We start from the raw sequence: 16,086 nt of genomic DNA, 5'->3' as shown, positions 1-16,086 counted from the left end.
AGACAAAGGGAGGAAAAAATACACATGTTCACCTGGCAGAGCGAAAGCAAAGGGCCAGAGAAGGCTGTTACTCCCTGGTTTGTTACTGTCATTCTTATTAACAATAGTAGATTAGGCAGGGAGGGAATGATGGCCCTTGGAAAGCAAAACAGAGAAGTGTTTATCGTATAAACAGGGAATTAGAGTTACACAACACAGAAATGTTTTAACTTGCTTTTTGAGGAGCATACTACACAGAAAATTATATCTAACAGCAGAATTTAATAGGTGATTTTACTATTAAATTTTCACAGATTCAGTAAATACCTACAATGTAGTTCCGCTCAAGGGCTCAAAAGAATTGGCTCTACCTCCAAGGAAAATAACCAAAGTTTTTTCTCGTAAGTAACCCATCTGAACTCAAGGAAATTCTATGGTGTTTAGTCCCATAAACAATTATTTTACAAATGTGGAAGAGTTTTTGCTTGTTTGGCTAAAAATTCATCTTTTTTTAGGGCAGATGGAAGAGAAAGTAAGAAAGAGGAACAACCACTGACAGCAATTGTGAAATCACATGGTCTACAAACCCACTGATTTGAAAACAAATAAGATTTAGTGGCTATGTCCACCATGGTAAAACCCCAAAATTCAAGAATTTCCCCAGATTCTGGGCCTGCCAATATTTTCAGAACAGTATTGTGAAATCCTACGGCTATTTGTTCCAGCTAAGCCTGCTTAATTGGAATTCCTCAGCATTTAGACTTATTTCCTTAACAGCATATGATACAAATAATCACTTCTGGAGACAGTTTAATATATAACATGGGCTCTTTTTTTAAAAATTACTGTTATTATAAAAGACAATAAGCAAGACAGTTCAACAGATTTTTGTCAAACCAAATGTGATCAAAACCATCCCAAAGTTTTTGAGGTTGTATGCACTGATGGATTAAAAGCCTTTCTCTAATTCCATTGCCACAACTCTTTCAAGTGAACAAACATGCAAAGACATTTCAAGCACTATGGCAATGTTGACTTGGAGCATTGTTAACTCCTACCAAAAGGCTGTGGGAAGTAGAGAAAAATGATGGAAGGTTTCATTTATTAATCTGTGATGAAAACCAGACTTCTGTTGATGAAAGGGGCAGGGGGAGGGGTAAAGATAGGCTTGTCTGTTTAATGCTTGGCCCAGATATAGGTGTTTTTTTTTAAAAAAAAAGCAAGCAGCTGAGCACATTGCTTCTGGCTGTGTCTTTCTGTAGGCTGCCAGTTGCCAGCATTCACAAAGCATAAGTTATGTAATGAACTCCTACCAGGAATCTGAGTTCAAAAACATTTCATGAACTCCCATGCTGTTCTTGCTGGAGCAATTGTTTTTGATAATGAAAAGTCTCTATCACCCTGTTTCAGCTGTCTTGGCCCTCTTCAATGGCAGCACTTAGTGCTTTCCCTCAATCTCTTCTTCCTCCCTCACAATATCTGTTTCTTTTACTTAAGGGCACTCTTCCCTATTCCCCTTTACTGGCTTTTTCTAGAGGAAAAGAAAAATAGAGGAAACATGGTTTTGCTCCTCCCATAACTCTGAAACAAGCAATTTTTCCTTGCTTATCATTTGGAAAAACTTCATTTCTTTGGAAAATACAAAAGAAACACTGGGTTTACAATCAAAATATATTCATCACAATGCTGTATTGGTAGAATAATAGCTTTTCTGACTTAATTTTGAGTGTAAAGACCTACATTTCAAAGCAATATTTCTCCCAGAAATGTGTTTATTCCTGATGGAATAATTTGGAGTGCTTTTCAGGAAAATTTGGCAATTTTTCACAGAAATAATTATTGGGTCACTTCCTGAGTGAGGAATTTCATTTGCAGCCACTCTGCCACTTTTCTATCATTAAAATCAATCAGGCACATGGATAAGAGCACGTAAGTATTTAAGAGATCTAAATTAGAGCCCATAAAGAGGAAATAATGCAAGACAGCTCTTTCAATCTGGACTCATTAGGAGTCTTATGCCAGTACATGAATGTATTAATTTAGTCAATATATTTCATCAGGTAAATAACAAAAATCTACTTCCTTGGTTAAATTTAAATAGTAGAGATAAATTTAAATAAAATTTCTATAGAGTTAGAATTAGTGTAAAATGTCTGTACCAAATATCTCATCAAAATGGAGGCTTGAACACAAAACACTATTAAATTATTATGAATGCTTCCTTATGATTCAGTTTCCAGTGTAGTTACTAATATACTTAACAAACAGCTCATTATTTAAGAATGAATGAAAATTTATTCAAGAATGAAAATTGGGTTTAAGTAAATACAAAATTTAGGCCAAAGTATCTTTGGGAGGTTTGATCCATGACAGTCAGTGAGAAGATTCCCAGGTCTTTCAGCAGACTTCAACACAGACACTTGGAATCAGGATATCTGGGCAAAATGTATTTAATTTTAAAGTAAGGATTTGTAAGGTACTGGAAAAGTGTACTGATAGGAACCTTCAAAGCACAATTAGATTGACTGATAAAATATCCATACATAAATCTCAATGCATTTCATCACATGTATTGAAATAAACAAGATGAAAATTGAGGAATATAAAAGCTATTTCTAATACAGCAACAGAAAGTTCTGAAACTATCACAGTTAATTTTCAAATAATTATCCTTCATGTACAAATAATTTTTCTTTGTTTTACCTTAAATTTCAGGGATTTTGTTGCTTTTTCAATTCTAGTTTCCTCAAGTTTAAATTATGAATTCTGGAAAGAAAAGAATAAAAGTTATCAGGCACAATTTGTTTTTAATAATTTAGTCCTCAGTTCTGTTAGCCAAAGATCACAAGTACTTCTGCTCCATTAATTTATGGTTTAACAAGTCTCAAACTGTATGTGTGGAGGAAGATTATCCTTTGCTTCAGTAGAAAGAACACTTAAAAGTTACTAATATTCAACCTGGATGTATAAATCATATTCAAGGTTCTTTTCACTTTAGTAGCTCCAAACATTAGTTAATTCTTGCAGTGAAGCTAACATCAATTAATTTATACCACTTTGAGGCACAGAAACATTGACCATCTTCCCAAATCAGTGAGAGAATCAGCAACAGCAGTCAAGTGCTACAGGTTTAAGAATACCTCACAAATTAAACAGGAAGCAAGAACTGCCTATCATGATTCAGGCCTCAGATCCCACAACCACTTCAAAAACCTCATGAGCCCTGTTTCCATGAGTTTCCAGTGAAAACCAGGCAATACTCTTTAACTAACTGTAGGTCACAAGGTTATACAAGACCTGCTTCAGTTTTTATATCTCTAAAATAGGGCTAACAGCACCAAGCTCTGTTAAAAATGCTTTGCATTTTTTCAGACCAAAACAACACAGAGCTATACTAATTTTGGACATATGCCTACAGAAATCAAACATAGCTCACAGATTTAAACATTGTTCATAGCCTGTCATTCCAATCTAGAGCACTGAGAAAACTGAATTGAAAATGTGGCAAGTGTCAGCTTGCTGCTTCATGAAAAAGCATTGTGAATGAAACATGTAAAAGCAGAAGCTGCATAAGAATACAAATCCTGGTTTGTAATTTACAGTCATTGAACGTCACAGCATAAGGAAAATAAAATAGTTATTGCTCCAAGGTCTTCTATAATTTGGTTCATTTTGTCCCTCCAGTGTATTAAACTTTGAAATCTTAATGACTCATTATGCTGCACAGGCTTTCCAAAATAATGTCAATGAATCTACATAAAATTTGCAATTTGCTAAAGATATTGTTGTCTTTGTAAAGCAAAAGAGAACACAAAAACACAGTAATCGCATATGACCAACAAATTTTTCAAGTCCCAAATACAAGTTCTGGAGGAAATTTTGAACAAATCATTGATTAACTGCAAGAGTTATAATATAATGTTAGCTAATACTTGAGATCTTGCCTGGTATGCTTGGATTTGCACAAGACCTATTATGATGTTCCTGGGACTAGTGGTATTGGCACTACTACCAAACAGAAATCATGTCAGAATTGCTTGAGGTGAGAACAGAATGCGACCATTTGTGCTTTTAAAATACTCCTATGTAAAACAGAAATTAACCCGTTTAGATGTTCACATGAGAAAGAAAGCAAGTTATGACCTTATAAACCAGAGTGAAAAAAAGAATGTGCTGAAAAAAACCCTTTGCAAGAAACCACTTTCTGACTGGTACCATTGACTTCAGCAGCAGTCATAGAGAGACAGGAACCTGAACACTCTTAGAATTGTTACTGAAGGAAGATAATTTATTTCAGTACCTAATCATTAAAACATGATTGGAACATGTTCATAAAGTCTAACTTCAGTTTCAGATAACGTTGTCCTACATCCATATAGGATAATGGATTTCAGAAAGCTGGGTGACTGGTGGAAAGTGCTGTTGGGAAAGCAGTGAAAGTAACTACTTTCACCAGTTTGCTCCACTCAGTTTTTCAGCACCATCCATTAAAGTTTGCTGCAAGGATTTTCATCAGGACAGATGCACAGCACAGCAACCTCCCATTCCCTGGTAAAGTTTCAGTTTTGTTTTCTAAAACAGAAATTTTCCCTAAAACATCTTCCAAACTGAAGTTTCTGCACATTCTGCAAGTAGCAGTACAAGAACTATCACCAGACTTGTGGCCCTATGTTATTCTATGTTCCAAGTCAATCACATTAATTTTGTGCAACTAGTCAACGAGTTGTAAGGCATAGTTGTGTTTGTACCTCTGTTGAATCGAGAAGACTTCTTTTTCTTTCAGAGCCATATCTTTAATTAAATTCTTCTACATTCCTCAAAAATATGACCTAAAAAGCATGTCAGTGGTATATGTCAGTTGATTCCTCTTTAAGTCTCACTCCATGTCAGAATAGTAAAAGGTATTTGGGCAGTAGAGTTGATATTTGCTTGAATGCTACAGCTGTCTTTGTTGGCAGATTCATCCCATCTGCTTTTACCTATATAAAAGCTGGGTATAGCCTCTAAATCTCATCTGGGATTCCTGCACCCTATTCATCAGAAAAAAATTAGGGACTACCAGAGATTAATTATTCCATCCTAATTTAGGTAGTTTACATAGTTCAGATTAATCACTCCCTGGACACAGCTTTTTTTCTATTAATGAAAAAAGAAAGCTGAAAAAAGAAAATTACTCATAGGCATCTAAAGTAAAATTTAGACCATTAAGTTTAGGTGAAATGCATTTTACCTTTACTACTTGGAACTGCACTTAAGATTGGGCTATCTTAGACTTGCACCACAAACCTTTCTAGGCCATGGAAAGAAAACCCACACCAAATCTCGACCCATTAGTGAGAAAAAAATTTATGGATGCCAGCAACTTCTATTAAAAACTATACTGGTCTCTATGGCATAGTGCCCCATGATATTGCATTGTATATAGCATCTAAAATAAAGAAGAATCTCAAAAATACTGTAGAAGTGCAGTATTAGAGAAGATTATAATATTCCAAGTAGTTAATAATAAACAGGACAAAAAAAACATGTCCGTATGCTGGCAGAACACCACCTCATGAATCATGCACCTACTGTGAACAAATATTTGTTGGACAGCTTCACTGGGTTTTTTTGATGTGTCATACTGCATTCATAGGACGACATCTGAGAAGAGAGGATGAGCAATGAAAGAATAAATGTTTTGGGTTATAGTAATAGCCATTTTTAAACCTTTGGCTAGATCTCCAAGGCCTTCCTGCAGCACTCCCAGTACTCCAGTGCAATACTCTGTCCACTAGTACTCCTAGATACAGAAAGTACCAATCCCATCCACAAAGACACCTAAAAAATAAAATAATTATCTTAAAGCAGAATAATTATCCATCCCAATGAACTGGTAATTTAACCTCATTATGTAGGAATTGACAAATGCACAGTAATCTCAACATGTGGCAGAAAATTTTGTAACTAGTATCAGCCTCATTAACTGTCTTCCTAGATAATCAAAGGATCTTGTGATCAGCGCAGGAGAGGCACAAGCATTGTCAGATGAAAGACCTGAGGCAACTTTCTGACTGTTGGCCAAAATCTCCCCCTCCTCTTTCCCTCCTTGTAGCATTCAAAGTATTCTTACTCGCTGCAATGAGTGTATGTGATCTCAAAGAGACCTGACAGAAATGAAATAGCCATCTCAGAAGATGGACACATCAGATCTCCTAAATACTTCTTTTGCCCCCTCCATTCCATGTTGCTATTGGCAACAAAATGCTACAGAAGGCACATTATTTTTTAATGAAAATAAAATTTAAATACAATATATGTTTAAATATTTAAGGAAAACAATAAAACATAAAAACAACTTTTAACACAATGCTGAAAATATTACCTCAACACGGTCTGAAAAACTTGGAAATGTTATAACAAAATCAGTAGCAAAAAAAAAATCTTTCACTTAACATGATGTCTGAAACAGAAATTTTGGTTGTAACAATGTCAGTTGGGGAAGGGAAGGCTACTACAGATAAGGCCTGAAAAGACTACTCACACCCAACAGCAGGAAAGGATCTTTCAGGATTCTTCCTGGCCCTTCCTCACAGTGCTTCTCTCCAAATACAGCATTAGCTGCCTGTAAAGCCAGTAAATAGCCACGGTATTGGAGGGAAATAGAGAGGAGAGCACAAAGCTCAATTAGAGTACATTCTGTGTAGGAATTATTTTATCTTCGACATGGAGAAAGGAAATAGTTACTCCAGAGGCTTAGAAATCACGACTGCTGCAGGAGGAGCTCCAGTTAAGACAAAGGCTATGAAGTCCCTGCTGGTGTTGGAGACTCTGTGCCTTCCAGGATGTGCCTACATGGAGGCATCCAGTGCTGGCAACCAGTGGAAAGATGCTTTGAGCAGCATGATCTGAATTTCTTTACCAGATATTCTGCTAAACCCTCATTGAAAGTATGGAGGGAAGGAAAGCCAAGTTTGTTCTGTGTTATAGTTCTTCCTAAAGGATGTGGGGAAGTGGAAGCATTCTTTCCACAGATACTAGTAACAAAAAAGAGGAACAGCCACTAGAAGACTGCACAAAGGTTGACTCCATCTGTAAGAATGTCCTCATGTATGCCCACGATCAGATGAAAAACTCAAGGAATGAAGAACAAAGGACACCTAAGAGGGATTATAGATAGGCAATAAAGAACAGCTTGCAACACAGCTGCAGAGATCAATACAACTCTGTGTTGAATGCACATATGCAACTGGAGATAGTGCAGAGTGGACATTTTAACAGTTAATACAGGTCCCATATGATCCTACATGGAATACTACAGTCAGCTGAGCATCAGATTACCAGAACCATATGATGAAAACTAATGCAGTTTCTGAGCCAAGCAATGCTTTGTAATAGATTACTATTTAATTTTCTGTATAAACATATTTATAGCACATCTAAGAACTCTCAGAGAAAGGACTGTAAACAGCAGCCTCATAGTATTTGCAATGTAAACACCAAAAATGAAGAGAGCAAATTACAACTCCAGGCAGAGAAAAGTAATGCATCTATAGAAAAAAAAAAAATTAAAAAATATGATCCGGCTTTGGGAAAATGTCTTAAAAATATGAAGGAATTTCCATTGCATGAAAAGTAGCAGAACAGAAGACCAGATGACTTACTAAGTCATTTCAAAAATATGCTTTTCAGATTTCTACCCTGTACTAGTTTTCTAACTATTGACTGGAATTATGTGAAACCTAAAGAAATTAAGGACATTCACAAACACATTCAAGAGAGTAATGAGGAACATGTCTGCAGTTTTCTGTGTGGACTCCTTTGAGGGTCTGCTTGCCAGAAGAGTGCAGAGACACTGAACTCATGGTAAGATGTGGGGCTAGCTCAAGGGCTCCAAAACAAAGCCTCATTAAAAAGTTATTCTGCAGTTTCTTCAGGCAATAACAGCACTTCCCAGCTTTAGAATTTAATTTTTTTTAAGTTTTGAATAAAAATTTTTCATTGTTTTGCATCTTGTAGGAAAGAATTTATCCATGGTCTTTCTTTTCCTATCTTAGGAGGATACAGCTGTAAGAAACACAGTGAGTCCCACAGAGATGTCAAAAGCAGGCAGTAGAAATCAGTCACACAGTCCTTGCCTTTAGCACATCAGCTGACTGTCTGTACCTGATGAACTGATTTACTCTGCACAGAGATTTATAGATTTAGTGTCAAGATTTAAATGTTGGCACAGCAAAATCAGTTGCATTATTCACTTCATCCTCTGCAAAGACATATTTCTGCAAAGGCAAAGGGATGCATCGTCCATCTTCAAGACTTTACTGCTTGCAGCAATTGCTGCTTGCCTGCAGACTTCTCTAATCACTGAGCAGAGAAAATAATTCTCCTAATTGCTGAGAGCTTTTGGTTTCCCAAAATAGTTGACCTTCTTCCTTTTTGAAGAAAAAACTTTCCTCTGCCTTTCTGCCTGCCTCCCCACCCCCTTCCTGCTGGCAGACATAAGAAGAGAACTGTGTTTGTTTTCACAGTAAATGGGAGGCCAGAGCAGTGACAAGGCTGATCTCACAGTTTCCAGCTGTAATATTTGATTTCTTTACAACTGCACATATGCAGAACTCAGAAACTAAACTAGTCCAGTAAGAGCAAAATGCATAAAAGTCTCTCAGTGAAAAAAAAAAAACCACCAAAAAAAAAACACCCAAAACAAAAACAAAAAAAAAAAAACTGAAAGGTTTGAGTGGCGGCAGCATGGCTCTTGACATGAAAGCAAATACTCCAGCTAAGACACAAGGATTATTTGGGCCAAAACTGCTGAACTGCAGCTGAGCCTCTACTTCCACAAATAAGGATATGTCAGCTTTTCAAGTGTTGCAGATCTCAGATTTTACAATTAAACTAGACAAAATTTGTCATTTTTAGATCACTCAAAACTGCCCTGGTAGGGCTCAGGAAAATAATTTCAAGTTCCACTTAGAAAGAGGAGGGAAAAAACAATTATTATTATAAAATTTCCTTATCTCCCACTAATAGACAACTGTGTAACAGTCATCATGACAATGCTTGTCTTCTGCTGTTAAGTTTGTGTAATTTTAATGCACAAAGTTCTTGTCTTTAACATTACTGATATTAAGAATTTGCACTGGTCACCTTCAGACATTAAAAGGGTTTTTCTACTTAATTTTCATTTTCATTGGACAACAAGAACAATGACAGAAAAAACATCTGAACAAAAGTTCAAACTGGATAAACAGGGTTTTCAAAATAAACAGTTGATTTTTTTAAAGTAATGTTTTTATGAACCCTAAAACAGGTCTGATCTTCTGCTGGAAAAACTTAAAATTTCTACAAATGTGTAAGAGCTGAAGTCTGAGGAGGAAAGTAATTAAATAAATTAAATATAATCACTTGAGTGTTTTTGACAGGATTGTTCAGAATGTTTAGATAATGAGAATCCAAAAGTGAAAATCTGACACTGTACTCCTAGCCCTGGCATTAACTTCATCATCTTTCCAGTTTTTATTAATGCTAAGTTCAAGGCAGAATGATTACTACATTTGTTTTTATTTTATTTTAATGAAACTGCTTCTCTCATGCACAGACTTGCAAACTGAGATTCACCAAGCAACACACTCTTCTGGAAGACTTGAAATCCTTTCCTTTGCTTTCAGCCCAGCAGCTGGTAGCCCAACTATCCTGTGGCCCCAAGAAGTTAAGGCCAAGCCTGCAGACTCACTAGCAGAGACACAGGAGCCCTGAGACCTCCTGGCTCCAAGTGAGGCTCACAGTTTCTTACCTACAGCAGCTCCCAAGCAGACTGTGTTGCAGACCATTAGAAGAATTTCCTTAAAAAGAGGCCCATTTTCTCAGCAAGCGTTTTTCACCTCTATTGGTAGATCAAAGCTGACCCTTTGTCCTAAATTTTGTTTCATTCTCTTCTATTTTATAGCAGAAGGTGTTTTGTTGGGAAAGGCTCTGGACAGCTCTAGCTGTCCCTGTATTCTTACCTTTGAAAGAATTTTTGGTTTTCTTGCAAGATCAGTGACATGGAAAAGACTTCTTGCACACAGCCTTGTAATTAGTGTGGTGAGCCCTACCATTACTCTGCAAGTTACCAGGCAAACCTGACTTTTGTTCTTATTTTCTAGAGACCACCTAGACAGTTGCTGTATGATCCACAACCTGGAAGGAGAAGGTTCAAATAGCAGATATTAAAATCTAGAACATTTCTGCAGACCTGGGTTCTTACAGCCTTGTCACTACTTTCTCAGGAGCATTTTTTCACCAAGCACTTCAAGTCCATGGGAGCTATTCTCATCCTTCCTTGGTATAGATGCTTGCAAATGAAATTACAGGAAACATTCACAATTTTTTCAAATTACAGAAATCTTATTTCAGTTGGAATCTTGGAAAAAACTTGGGAAGTACTAATTACTCCAGCTGTTTCATTCCAAGACAAGCAAAGAGAAGAGAAAAACAAGACTCTTCAGCTCTTGTTGCAAAAGAGCAAAGGAGACCCAAAGCAGAAGCATAGAGAAGCAGAGGTGTGAGATAAACTCCTTGGTTGTGCCTTCACCAGACATCACAGCACACTTCTCACTCCCTCTGTCTCTCCACCAGCCTCATTCTGACACCATAAAGTAGAGCAACTTGAGGTGACCCTGGATTAGGCCAATTGCAGGCAGCTTCTCCATAACTGCACACCAGCTGGGAACTGTTCTTACACAGCCACGTTCACTCTGCCCCCTTCAAGGCAAACCCTAGGAGGCCACTGCCAGAGATGCCCATTCCTCCACTCCCTGCCAGCAGCAATTGCTTTGGGTCAACACAGCTCTCAGTTCACTCCTTGCACATCTAGAGAAGCAACATGGAGACAATCCATGATGAACTGTGTGCCTCAAATACTGACCAAACACATTATTAATTTTCATTAATGTGTGCCTGCCCTGTAAAAATGTTTTCCCCGCATAATATCTGGATCAAGTTACTTCCACAGTAAGCTTCAACTTATAGATTTTCTAGTGCGATTCAGTAAATTATTTATTCAGCCCCCAAACACTGCTATCTTTCTAAGTATTCATTTGGCTATCTTTTTGGATGTTTACACCTTGCAATCTTTGAATTAAATTATAGAACTGCAGAGTTCCTTATGATAGAGTTATTTTGCAGCATGTTATTCCATACATGGGATTTCAAGGAGATGATAAAAAGGAAAATAATCAGTTTATTTTGATCACACCCCATCCATCCCATTTTGCTCATATCTAAAAGTACTAAGATTTTCTAGAGTAAGAGGTTTCATAGCTAACCTTTTCCTTATCCCTCTTTGGCCCCAGACCCCTATCAAAACACAATCTCCCACACTGATAGAAAGAGCCCTTATGAATACAAATGCCTGTGGACAACTTTTTATTTGGCAGCTGTATAGCATTATGGACTTATTATCCACAAAAGAGTTTTACTTTCCTCAAACTGGAATTAAAGTGCATTAGAAAACCAAGAAAAATGTTGTTATTGCACATCACACTGGGTCAGGCAGCTTTAGAAAATCCCCAGAAGTAAAGGAGAAAACCATTCGCTTTTTTCCTGTACCATCAGTATCATCTGACCAACTGCTAATTGTACTGCTGAGGTTTTAAAGACTTCTATTCAGGTAAGTGCTGGCCAAAAAAAAAAACCTCTCATTCATCAAAGCACAAGTACTTTCAAGAGTAGCCTAGTAACACAGAAAAGACTTGAAAATCCTCAAAGTCCAGCCACCTATGGAGTGATCATGTGAAAAAATGTCAAAGAATCACTTTTGTAAACGCTTAAGACAACTGCTACTGAGTGGTAAATACAAAATACTGTTTAATTGCAATTTTCAAAAATTCTTCCTGCTTTCAGTCATTATATGTCTGTCCCTGTGATAGAAATGGGAATTCTTTCAGTTTTCAAGCCTGTGCTCTCCTTTCATTGCAATGAGGACCTAATTCAGAGCTTTAAACTGTGTTCTGCAATGCATAATTAATCTGGCTTCATAGAGACCTGGACAAAAGACCCCATTCAATCTTCAGCTCCTTCCCCCTGAGATATTGTTATTTCTAAAAACTCCTGCCAGCTGGGCTGGAGGGAAATCTCAGCACTGTGGGAGAATGAACAAACTACAGGCCTCCAAGGGATTTGAAGTAACTATCTGACTAAATTGGATTAGAAAGTAAGGAAGGGGAGGGGAAGGAGGGCTTATTCTGAAGTCTACAAAAGCTCATAAAAAATTCTTAGAAGATTTTCATATGGTGAAGGGGAGAGAAATATGCAAGTTTTATAACAAAACTGAGAAAGAATTTTAAAACATGCGTGAGCCAATACACTTGGGGATATTTGAAGGGATTACTGCTGGTATTATTTCAGGAAAACTGTTGTGTCTGCCTTGGAGCTTTGAAATGGCATTTCTATGCAAAATCTAGGCTTCCCTGCAATCCAAATAGTCATACTTTCCTTCCAGGTATTTGATACATATCCTGTTTGAACCTATAATGTAACCTAACCAAAAGTTGTTTTAAGTTTCCTCCAAAGCACATTGCAATTAAAAGTCTTTGCCTAGAAGGATTTCAAAGGACTATGGAAAAACAAATTCAGTTTTGAGAGCCAGCACCCTGCTTTCATTCCCCCCAAGCTCATCCTCCAAAGTGTGTCAGAGACTCTGCCCAGATCACCTGGCCATCTCTCACACTTTTCACAATATTTTTACCAGGCACATACTCAGGAATATTGCCCCATTTCCCTTTTGGAAGAGAAGATGGAAAAAGCTCACAGCCCTGCTGTGAGAGTGGGTGCCTGGAGGAAAAGATGCTTCTCTGTCTCCTCTGGCTGGCTCTGCTGTGCCCCCTGACAGGGACCTGCTGCTTGCAGGCTCTCTGCTCCTGCAGCACTAATGCTCTGAGGTTATGTGGGTTTAGCCAGGACAAAACTTGGCTCACTACCTTCAGAAATATTTTCAGAAGTCGGGTCTTTTAGCCACCCTAACCAACAGGCCCCATATTAAAACAGTTGTAAGTAAGGGGCAGCTCTTACTTACAACAGCAGGAACTTCTCCACAGTCAAAAGGAACAAAAATATTCCCTAAAAGTTGATCTACTTAGAACTCCCATGTTGTTATAGAGTAAAAACTGTGGTACTTTTCAGAGGTCTGGCATGCACTGAAGAGATTAGCATGCACAATGAAAAATGCACCCTGCTGGATGATGCATCTGTGTAAAGATGGGTGCACAAAAATTACAACATCAGAGCAATCCTAATCAGTCCTAACCAAAACCAAAAATTTGTGTTTTTTTCATTATCATAATTTGCTATTTCGAGACTTATTGTCACAGAATAATTTTCTATGATCTCCCTTTGCCCTGGGGAGGAAGTGCAGGAAGGAAAAAAGGGAGCAGGATTAAATAAATTTTTTGAAAAGGAGAAAACAAGATTCAGCAAAATCTTTCAAAACGGTGGAGGTTTTTTTTTAAGGGTGTCACTTCATAAAGAAACACTTGTATGTAACTTAGCAACAGCAGCAACAAAAGTACTGGTAGCTCATATTCCAGACAAACAGAGAAATGTTTAAAACATTAAGTTGTTATATAAAATCCATACAGCCCCTTTTCAGTTTCTTTAATTCCTGGGGTGTAGGAAAAGCAAGACAACTTTCTTTCCCAGCCAACATAATAAGCCAGTTTGGATTGTTTGCAACTGTTATCACAAGTGGTTGGATGTTGTCAGATCCATATCAAGGCATCACATCAAAAATCCTTACACACAACATTAATCTAACAACTCTGAATAACACTGTGGCATCTCTTGAAAGGGACAATGAAAGGTTTCACATCTGTGAAAGAGAAAGCCTTGTGGAGGTAAAAAAAAAAAAAAAAGCATCATTCAGCTGAACACATCCTGAGCAGTGCTAACACTACTTAAAGAACTACCTAAATTAGCCCTGGCAAAAAATTCTCAACTGACAAAAAATCTCAAGGTCTCAAAATTGGCAGTGAAGACTGCAAGGAGCAAAGGACAGACAGTCCAAGCCAAGGCAGAAAAAGTTGGTGTTGAATCCCATCCCTCACACTGGACTCTGCATTGCACTGCTCTGAGCATGAGATCACACTGAGAATTCTCCACAGGGGCTTACCCACCATGGTCAGGAACTTTCCTAGCAATGCACAAACCTCACTCCCACACTGACCCATCTTCTGCAGGCCACCCATGGAGCTGGCACTACATGGAGAGCCTGTATAAATTCTAAAGAGCACCCAAGACAGGAGCAGAGCCAGAGGAACCATTACGGGTGTGCAGGCAGAACCCAGATCTGCTGCTTTAGTGAAATAAATAACTTGTTCTCACTGCAAGGATGACAGAGGTTTGGCAGCAACACTGAGCAGGTGATGGAGGGGAAAAGGGGAGCCTGGCAAGGCTGTGGATTTCTGCAAAGCGGCTGAGGCTTGCCCCTCCTGCAAGAAAGGGAAAAGGGTGTTGCTGGAAAGGAAAGCAGAAGAGACTGGGATTTGCTGTTCCTACTCCTGTGTTAAAGGTGGAGAGGGCATAGAGCAGACCTTGTCTGCCTCCTGAGGAAGAAGGTCCTTACCCCAGCCACACTACTTTACAGAGGAGTGGGGCATGGCTCAAGATTTTCATTCCTACACCTCCAAGGGTATGTCTTCCCTAGACAAGAAAACCAAGGCATGACAAGGAGCAGGATTTCAGAATCCTGCATCTCACAGAAAGGGCCAAAGAGGAACCTGAAAGTTTTGGACAACACGTCTTCATCCCTGTGCATTTGTGCAATGCTAGGAAGCCAAACAGAGATCCGGCCGCTCGCCCTGCTCCCACACCCGGGTGATGCCAGCTCAGCCCCTGCCTCCCCCTGCATCTGCCAGCTGAGCCGCTCTGCAGCTCTCCCTAGCTTGCTCCGGTCACCCTCACACTCACACACACTCACACACACTCACACACACACTCATCTGCGGGTAAATACTCCAGCAGCTGAGGCAGATCAGCCCAAGAGCACGGCGGCAATCCGAGTCGCAGCGGAGCAGCCGGCCCAGCCCGGCCGCCCTTCCCAAGGCGTCCAGCCGGCCCTGCCCCACACCCGGACACGCTGCGCTCCCCTCCACCACAAACACCAGGGGGAATTCTAGCTCGGATTTAACTCTGCACCAGCTGCCACATTGAAATCCCACCAAAAATAAGACGGGAGAAGTTCATATCAAAAGAAGAAGCAGGGCTCTGCCGCAGTAGCTTTGTCTGCTATGGGGCACTTCAGCGCCACTCCTCAAAATGTACTGTCTGCCTCATCTCTCAAAAATAGTCATTAACTTCCTTTCTCTTAGTGCTTACTCCATGTTTTAAAAGTGTACTCAAATTAACTCAGAGATAATTTAGTTCCCTCTTTCCCTCCTCTCCTCTTCTTCCAAACCTCGGGCTTTAATTGACAGTAATCTCCAGTACAAAATAAGAGCACAACTCAAAAGGGCCTGAGACTATGAGGAATGAAAGGCCAAATTTTCCCACCACTTACTCGGACATCACCTTGGGTTTAAAAAAAAGAAAAAGAAATTTGAGAAATTTTACTGTTACATCCTCAAGATGAGGCAGCAGTCTGTCTTCTAAATGAATTCCAGATCTAAATAGCCCAAGAAATTTCCATAGAGGGACTGCCACAGCATGATGAACAGAAATACTCCAGAGCACACCTGGTTACAATCCCATGTCCATCCTTAGGAGCACAGTACTGAGCATGCACTCTGTGTAACCTCTCCTGTTTCCAGCTGCCTCCCTCATAATTTACAAAGTACAGTGACCCACCTATACCACCTTGTCTTAATCTCCCTGTTGAAATGTAATCCTTCAGAAGTTTGCGTCTAGTAAATGCAGTTACTTAATGGCATCCAAAGTGTTTAAACTGGGCATCAAAACTTCAAAATGGTGCTTAAATGGAGCACAAAAATGAAAAAAAAAAAAAGTTTCTCAGCTATAACAGTTAGTTATGCATAGGAAATAACTCAGGATAGAAATTTCTAACTTTAAAGTTCAACAGATCCTGATGAAGTATGCAATATATAGAGCCATGCATTTTAAGCATAAAAAAAAGTTCTTTAGAAAACGAACCAGGAA

The 16,086-nt window shown here is 38.7% G+C and overlaps 1 long non-coding RNA gene across 15 annotated transcripts in view; it reads right to left on the bottom strand.

Annotated features, from left to right (window-relative positions):
- LOC144245989 (uncharacterized) overlaps nt 1-16,086 on the bottom strand; it is a 407,049-nt gene that overhangs the window by 114,704 nt on the left and 276,259 nt on the right. For all 15 annotated transcript variants that reach the window (XR_014954465.1, XR_014954467.1, XR_014954464.1 and 12 more), the window contains one exon: nt 2,683-2,745. This is a non-coding gene — a long non-coding RNA (uncharacterized LOC144245989). The remainder of the gene's footprint in view (nt 1-2,682; nt 2,746-16,086) is intronic.

The sequence above is a fragment of the Lonchura striata genome, chromosome 3 (assembly GCF_050655825.1).
Source record: "Lonchura striata isolate lonStrDom1 chromosome 3, ASM5065582v1, whole genome shotgun sequence".
Lineage (NCBI taxonomy): Eukaryota > Metazoa > Chordata > Aves > Passeriformes > Estrildidae > Lonchura > Lonchura striata.
This window is presented reverse-complemented; position numbering and strand designations above follow the sequence as displayed.